The sequence below is a fragment of the Liolophura sinensis genome, chromosome 10 (assembly GCF_032854445.1).
Source record: "Liolophura sinensis isolate JHLJ2023 chromosome 10, CUHK_Ljap_v2, whole genome shotgun sequence".
Classification (NCBI taxonomy): domain Eukaryota; kingdom Metazoa; phylum Mollusca; class Polyplacophora; order Chitonida; family Chitonidae; genus Liolophura; species Liolophura sinensis.
The window spans coordinates 8,900,482-8,909,450 of NC_088304.1; positions in this window are offsets into that span (position 1 = coordinate 8,900,482).

The window sequence follows — 8,969 nt, forward strand, 5'->3', positions numbered from 1 at the left end:
GGTGGACACAAACACCATAAATATACACCAGCAAGACAGTATTATATGTGCATCTGCTTGATGAACCAGTACTTGATGAACGCTGTGTTTCCGGACAGTGGTGGATCTGGATTTTGAAAAACCCGATTTGCTGAAGTTTGCTTTTCGGGTGCTGAAATGAAAAATAAAAATAAATAGTTGATTCACTACACCATAATAGACACTCAACATCTATCTTCCCGCCTACGCATTCATGTTAACATATGTAGTAGAACTCTATTCCAACTCTTCATAACATAGATTTCATAGACAGGCTGCCTACAGGGTTTGTGTGTAGGAGACCCATGTATACAAAACTTCAGCTCAATACTATAAATAAAGCACTGAAGCTGTGAATTTGGTAATTTACGGTAATAATTAACACACAGACAGTGAGTCATCGATGACACACACACACACACACCCCTCATGTTACTGTGTTCACAAATGTACACTTACAAAGCTGCTGTGATTTATGATTCAAGAACGAAACCAATTTCTTTAAAAGTCCAATTTTATTACTGTATTTCATTACATAGCAGACTTGTGTGAGTTACGAAACGTGTTTGAGAAGGTCTTCCAGCAACCTGCGGATGGTCGTGGGTTTCCTCCGGGCTCTGCCCGGTTTTCTCCCACCATAATGCTTGCCGCCGTCGTATAAGTGAAATGTTCTTGAGTACGGCGTAAAATAATCACCAACCAAATAAATAGATTAATTAATTAACAAGTCCTTCTTCCCAGCTCGAATCTTTCAGCGCTGAGTGATGATGCCTTCTACTTTTGGCCCAACCTGTGTTAATTTTACTGAAATGGTCCCAGGTCAGTTAAGTTAGCGCTATACCAGCTCATGCTTATGTAACACAACATACTCACCCAGCATCAATAGCGGGATGTTTACTCTGGCTATAGCCCGCCGCCTACGTACACGTCAATGTAGGTCCACACACATGTACGGTAACCTGGGACAACTAAAGCAAACAGGATCTGATGCAGTAATAAATCACTTTGAGAGCTCTGGAAATTTCAGGCTAGATTTCGTGGAAATGCCCTGACCTAAATTGGTTTCTCTTTCTCTCTCCTCACTCTTCATTTCACAGGATCCGTCATTGTGCAGATACAGGGCAGAGTATGGAAGGTGAACACCGCCAAAAAACATCTCCCAAATGCATTAAGCATTTTCCAGGCCAAACAGGCATGCAAACAGGACAAAATTAAAGACAAGCCCGTCTCAATCTCCCAAATCGAATAAACATTCCCCCGAATACAGCTATAATTGAAAGAAGCAACTTTCTCCGATAAACAGAGTGGGCTTTCTCGCAATTAAATAATAGGGAGGTAATTAAGAGTACAGCCAAAGTATACCATAAAGGTCACTCAGTATATCCAATGTGAGGATCATTATTATGTTCGTATCACCACCACCACCAAAGGACGCCATGCCACTTTCATGCCAGCGCCTTCTGTTTCTTCCATGGTTATTCTACGAAATTTGTTTTTCCGTTGTAATCTTTGATCGGGAGATGCCGCTTTCGTTTGGGAGGTGCTTGTTCGAGGGATTTTTACCGCCTGGGGAGGAGATGCTTAGGTGTTTGGTTTTGGAGAATGTTGGTTTGGTTTGGGAGATGTTTTTTTCATTTGGGACATGTATTTTTGGATGTGCTCGCCTTCCATATCAGAACGCCCCTTGTCTAATTTATACCACTTTTTGTTGTTTTTTGTTGCCGTTACAATAAACCCTCTAAATACAGGCTAGTCTGGACTGGAGACGTAGCCGAAAGCAATCATTTTACTCACTCAGCAGCCTATTATTCTATTTTCTTGACAAACAATTTTTCAGTATTTGGGTGCACCGAACTAGCTGACGCGGCCTGAATATAACTGGGTGGATTCCCATAGAAAAGGTGTGTACTCGTTCACACTTTTTCAATGTGTCTACTGTAGCTGTACAAACGTGTTGGTGTTGCAACATACTTGATTCCTCACTGAATGACTGCTGTGTTACAACGACAGGCTATGACAGACTTACACTGTCTCGTCATCCTTTACTCGATCACCGATCGAGTAAAGAATGACGAGATGGGCCACTGATATAATGAGTGTTTGACAGACTATGACAGAAAATAAGCCTTGTGTAGTATCACTTTAGGACACCTTACCTATAGAAAACAAACCTTGTGTATCCCTCTAGGACACCTTACCTACAGGAAACAAGCCTTGTGTATCCCTCTAGGACACCTTACCTACAGGAAACAAGCCCTGTGTATCCCTCTAGGACACCTTACCTACAGGATACAAGCCTTGTGTATCCCTCTGGGACACCTTACCAACAGGAAACAAGCCCCGTGTATCCCTCTAGGACACCTTGCCTACAGGAAACAAGCCTTGTGTATCCCTCTGGGACACCTTACCAACATTAAACAAGCCTTGTGTATCCCTCTGGGACACCTTACCAACAGGAAACAAGCCTTGTATATCCCTCTGGGACACCTTACCTACATGTTTCTGACATTAGCCTTGTCAAATCAATAATTCAAAGTTTACTGTTCATATCATTTACATTAGCTGTGTAGTGGTATGAAATATGTTATTTTCAAAGAGTACAGATGGGACGCCCCAAGAGGATTGTTTTACATGATAATTTATACCTGTATATGAAAAAAGAAAGGGATATGCACGTTTTACTCCATGCCATTGTCTTAGAAGATAATTAATCTTAATTTCTGATGGTTTTACATCTGTTGAGTACATTCCCTGTTTTATGAGGATTATTTTGAGCTCTTTACTTATGTTCCATGTTTAGTATAAAGCAAGATAGGATCGAAAATAAATTTGCAGATATCGGGCATTAGGAGACGCTTAATTTAACCCTGGGTACAAGTAAATACCTATATAACGTATCATACTCACCCAGCATTAGGCGCGGGTTGACTAAAACCTGTTAGCTACCTCCACTTCAATGCGCAGCAGTACAGACGCACGGTAGGCATAAGTACAGCAGACGAGGGCTTGATGAGGCTATACAATCGCTTGCAGTGCCCTGGAAATTACAGGGTAAATTTCGTGGAAATACCCTGACCTATATTGGTGCCCCTCACTCCGTCCCCGCTCTCCCTCTCTCTCCAAGTACTATAAATGACGTACAGCATATGGTGTAAATATGGTGTAAATCCAGAGCAGCGAGGACAGTGTGGTACAGTAAAGAAATGACGCGATTTAGCACCATGGCTTAAGCGGAAATAGGTAAAAAATGCAATAATGTTAACTGCACTTTATTAGACATCGCTGGTCTAGAATTACTCAAAATGCTGCTGTCATCACATTTAATGTACAAAAGCATTACAGAATGCAAAGGGACCAGGTTCCTTTGCTTAGTCCACTAGCAGAGTCTTGTTTATACAGAAATCCTCAGTCTTCCTTTCTGTTCCCTGTCTCCGTTATTGTGCATATCTGGGTCAGAACACACTTGAAGCCAAATATAACGGTTGGGACGGTTTGCATGCCGGATTTAGACAACATATAGCTGTTTCCGTTACAACTTAACGGCGTGGATTCCCATGGAAAACACAAGTATTCACTAATACTTATTACGCGTGTCTGCTGTGGTAGCGCAGACGTGCTGTTTTGCCTAAGACTTGATGTGATCAATGGGTGACTGACCGCACCGTTACAATCACGGGGCTAGCCGAGCTGTGAGTCCACTATTGGACGCGTCCAGTTGCTTTTTATTTTACATGTATTGCTTTGTGTTGTTATCTAAATTGAAGTTTATTTTCGACCTTTTTTTGTGAAAGTCCATATGTAGCCTACTAATAATCGTTTGCACGGGACCACTGGTAATGAAACAGCTACACGACAAACAACGGATGCCCAATCGGCTGTGACACTAAAGCCTGTTCGAATTTATCGTTTGCATGGGAGTGAGTGAGTGAGTGAGTGCTTGGGGTTTAACGTCGTACTCAACAATTTTTCAGTCATATGACGACGAAGGAATCCTTAGGGTGCATGTACGTGTAATGTGCCTCCTTGTTGCAGGACGGATTTCCACCGCTCTTTTTAGTGCTGCTTCACTGAGACGACTTACCAAAGGCAAGTAAGGCGCCCCGCCCGAGCCATTATACTGAAACGGGTCAACCAGTCATTGCACTATCACCTTCATGCTGAACGCCAAGCGAGGAAGTTACAACTTCCTCTTTTTTAAAGTGTTAGGCGGATTGATCCTGGATCTACCGGTCCCGAAGCGGACGTTTGCATGGGAGCACTGGTAATGAAACAGCTACACGATAAACAACGGATTCCCAAACCGCTGTTACACTAAAGCCCGTTCGAATTTCGCCAGACAGAGCTCATAATGTGGACAAGAACCAAACTAGGCCTACTCCAAACCAGACTTGCCCTAATGCGGTTTTTGACTGTTTGGTAAAGGGCCATTCCGGTGCACACACATTTCAAGTAAATGGAACGTCTGACACTATATATATATATACATATATAGGAAAAATGATATTGGACACAGTTATCACAGAAGAATATGTAAAACATTCTATGAAGTTTTGAGAAGATGAAGCCGAGAAGATGAAGTTCAGCACTGGGGATATGGCACTGACGGACAATCTCTCTGAGTAACCATGTTGTAGAAGCCCTTATGAACTTGGCCAATCCCTAACGCCGAAAGCGTCACGTGATAATTGGCTGACACGTCAAAAAACCTATTAGCTCTGGATTATCAGTGTGGTTTCCTATAATGGATAGACAAATATCGATGCACTAAATTGGATTTTACGGTTAGTTTAAGTGTTAACCACATGCATTTTGAACCACATACTGATATTTATGAGCAGGGAAGTGAGAAAGGCTGCTCGTGTCACAATGCGTTCATGTTGTGTAAGATACCGCTGTAGTTTAGTTGAGCTGGCAATAAAAAAACGCCTCGGGAGAGTCACTGCTTGAAGAAAAATACCGTAACGTTGCATTTTTTTCCTTAGCAAAATCAGATTTATTACGATTATATTTTCCCAATCTGTTGTCAATCAGAAAGTCATGCTATGTTCGATAAATTCCAAGAAGCGAGCCTGTTTTGTTGACAAGCAATGTAGAATTTTAAAAATATATTTAGAACATTTTGTTAATAACATTTTATTTTTTAGTTCAACTTTATTAGCTGATTTTATGTTCACTTTCAGGCCAATATTGCTAGTATGCGACATGGGTTCATGTATGTACACAAGTTAAGCTTCTTGGGCAAGTCGAAAGCCATGTAGCACAATACAATGTAAAAAAAAAAATGTAAAAAAAAATTTCCGTACAAATTCTGGTGTGACGTCATATTACCCCATTTGACGCTACTATGATGTCACAAAACTCCACAACTTACGCTGGATTCCTCTGCGGCCGTAATTGGGAAGGTCTATCAGCAACCTGCGGATGGCCATGGGTGTCTCCCGGGCTCTGCCTGGTTTCCCCGACCATAATGCTGGGCGCAGTGAAATATTCTTGGGTACGGCGTAAAACACCAATCAAATAATTAAATAAATATATCAAATCAGCGCGTCAAATGAAGACACTTTTCATAGGTAATTGTTTTTGGTTTAGAGTGTCGTCTATGTAGATCTATACATATGTACATTAGCTTTATGTTTACGTTTTCACAAGATACACTTTGATTATACGAATAGATCCCATAACTTAATTATTGGAGTATAACACATGTGGTTTAGAAATACTGTTTGAGATAAAGAACAAACAAGAGAAATGTGTACAGAAACAAAGGCAGTGTTGATAGATAAAAGATACCTTGCTTTCTAAGTGACTTATATCGGAAGCCGTCCGTGAAAATCAGCGCACTGGAAACCTGTGCCAGGAACAAGTGCGACAAGTATGTTCGACGAAAAAGGATGTTAGGCTTCATCCATTTGAATGAACCCAGTGAAAGTTTTATGATTGTGGAGTTTCTCGTTTACAAGTCTACTTGATCATTTGTCACGTGGATTCTTGGATGTTGGACATGTACACGAAGTAGTGTTGTATAATGCCTGAAGAGTTTCCAGCGGAAAACCGATAACTGTGCAAGAGACTCTATCGCGGTCACCGAAACCTTTTACACGAGTTTTGTATGTAGTGCAAAAAACTCCTGCTTATTACTATTTACTTAACTATAACACTATTCGTACGGTTTTGATAAAAGAAGTATCGTTCGTGCTGTATACTGTTACAGGCAGAGTTATTTCCCTTGCGTAAGTTAATGTCAGGGTCATGTAACGTCATGGGGGTTGCAGCCATTTTCTCGGGAGGAACAACATGTGATCCCTGATCTCTGTCCCAGCATAGCGGAAAGCACTGGGTTTTCTGGTTGTTATAGCTGCCCGAACTACTGTTACAATGAGCAGGCATTGTCACATGCATATTATGTGCCAGATTTGTTACTCTGCGGCTCTAAGTGATTGTGTTATCGCTCCATGTGTGGTTGTTGTACACGGTGATCAGCACATGTGCGATCATAGTTTTGCAGCACGCTGACCTCCAGTTTGACTTGTGAAATAAATTTAGATGTCCATAGGTTTTACTTACAGAAACCCACGTTTCACTGACAGTTTTTAGTAATTGCCGACACCCCGTGAGGTGTTTGGAAGGAGGTACCTCTTGTGATTTTTATAGTTTTCCAAACTGGTTGCTCGTTGCCTGCTGCAGTGCTCGGACAGACTGCATTAAATATTTGACTCAATATAGTATTGGTTTAATTATGGACTGGAATTCTCCGTTCATTTCACTTTTGTCAGCGTTCATTGTTAGTTTTGTATTTTCTTCATGTATTACTGGAGTAGCAGACAGCTAGTGGAAAAGTTCTGATAATTCTCTTTTATTATTTGTTCATAGTCTATCTTGTTAATTACGTACATGTACATGCAGTTGTTGTCTGCATCTGATAGTAGACTGTGTATTACTTGCTCACAAGCCCAGTATGTTAAGTACGATACCTCCATATGAAGACCTCTTGACAGTTTGAATCATTCCTTGGCGGATTTGGGGGGTAGATATTATTACGTATTATTAGGTTTGTTTAGCAGTGTTATATGCAGTAGGTTATCAATAACAATGTATTTATCGCGTGGGCATAAAAAATGGGCCGTACTTTGACACTCAATATCTCCGAAACCCTTTCACGTCAGCTTCTAAAAATTCACACACTCAAAAACCATTATGTCCTAAGTATACAGACTTATCCTTTAAGATTTCTGTTCATGGGACCAAAATGAAAATAGAGTCAAAAACGTATGTTCCGGACATTTCAAAATGATGTTCTACCTTGCATTACTTGAAAAGGTGATCAATTCCTTGTCCGCCGCAGAGAAAACCATCTTGATTCAACAAAACTTGTGCCTATCTTGCAGAAGGGTTTCTCTGACACTAGAGCCAGACAATTTTTTTAGACGACACTTGATTGACGCGTGTCACACAGGTGCAGCGCGCTCTCTACTCATGACACCTGACAGGTGATGCAATGTGGGTCACCGGAACAAGCGTTTTTGAGGCTACACTGTGTACAGACTACTCAAGCTATGGCCTTGGAAAATGGTCAGTATATTAACAAAATCATGCCATTTGAATGTCTAAAGTTTGAAAGGGTTTGAAGAAAAAGGATAATGGAGCAATGCAGCATCAAAGTACGGTCCTTTTTTATGCCCACCCGATATACATACACATAAGAAATAACGTCAACCTATATGGACTTGGATCGGCGGGTGTGTAATGTGTGTGTGTATTGGCTGACACAGAGATGTTGTATACACAAACATGTAGACAAGTAGTAAATAACCACACCAAACAGCATGTTTCCTCAATTGTAATTAATGTATGTTTCCTTTGGTTTTATCATTCTTTGGGTGTTTTCATAATAAAGGCTACAAAGACACCTCAAACAGGCTGGCTTCCGCTTTGCTCCGTTACAATGCACATTCCATTGTTAATTTTTTCTTCGCTATGAGAATGTAACTGTTAAAGTTAGTAACAAGCTGTAGCATACTTTTAATTTAGATTTTGTATAATCTGGTTCCCGTAATCCGGAAATATTCAGGAGTGACTTTCATGTTTTGGGTTTTATTTTTATCCAGGGATGGGGTGGGGTGGGGTGGGGGATCCGACAAGAGAGTGAGTGAGTGAGTACTTGGGGTTTAACGTCGTACTTACTTAATTTTTCAGTCCACACGTGCCATTACACTCCTATGTAAAAAAAAAAAATTAAAAACCGTAATTCGTGTATAATTTCCAGGTCGAACTATAATATAGGTAGCCTATTGCCCAGACGTCTTGTGACTCAACTGTTCTTAAATGTTCCATTCTGGTGTAATAAGAACGTATGCATTTCCAGCCTCTAGCTCTGCCACTTGTGGAATCTTAGAAGTGTAACTGTTCGTTTATTTCATTTTTTATTTGATTGGTGTTTTACGACGTACTCAAGAATATTTCACTTATACGACTTAACTATTCCTGTGAAAAACTGTACTGTCACTACATCTACGGAATGTAGGTTTGCTTACAAACCCACTTGAGGACAGTGCTTGTTTATAGAATTATGAGATTAAGTTTACGTGTACATATAGGCAGATAGAGTTTTTCAGTGGAAATCCCCGTGCCTTTTCACGGTCCATGTAGTTGAATATTAGCTCAGCTGTAAAATCTATTCTGCACCTGAGCGACCCTAGCTGACGCCGTATGTGTGTGGCGTATAACGTGGTAGATAGACGGGAGTTGATAGTTAACTGAAACACGACTGGGTCATTCATGTGTGTACACGAAGACTAGGCCTAATCGTCTTGCAGAAATACCTAAAGACCCGGCTTGAGTGTTTATATTAAAAGATTAACCCTACATGAAGTTAAAATTCCCTTGAAGATGCATACGAAGTATTGAGAAGATCATTTTAGGCACAAGTATGTGTCTCCTCTGTCTCCACTCTC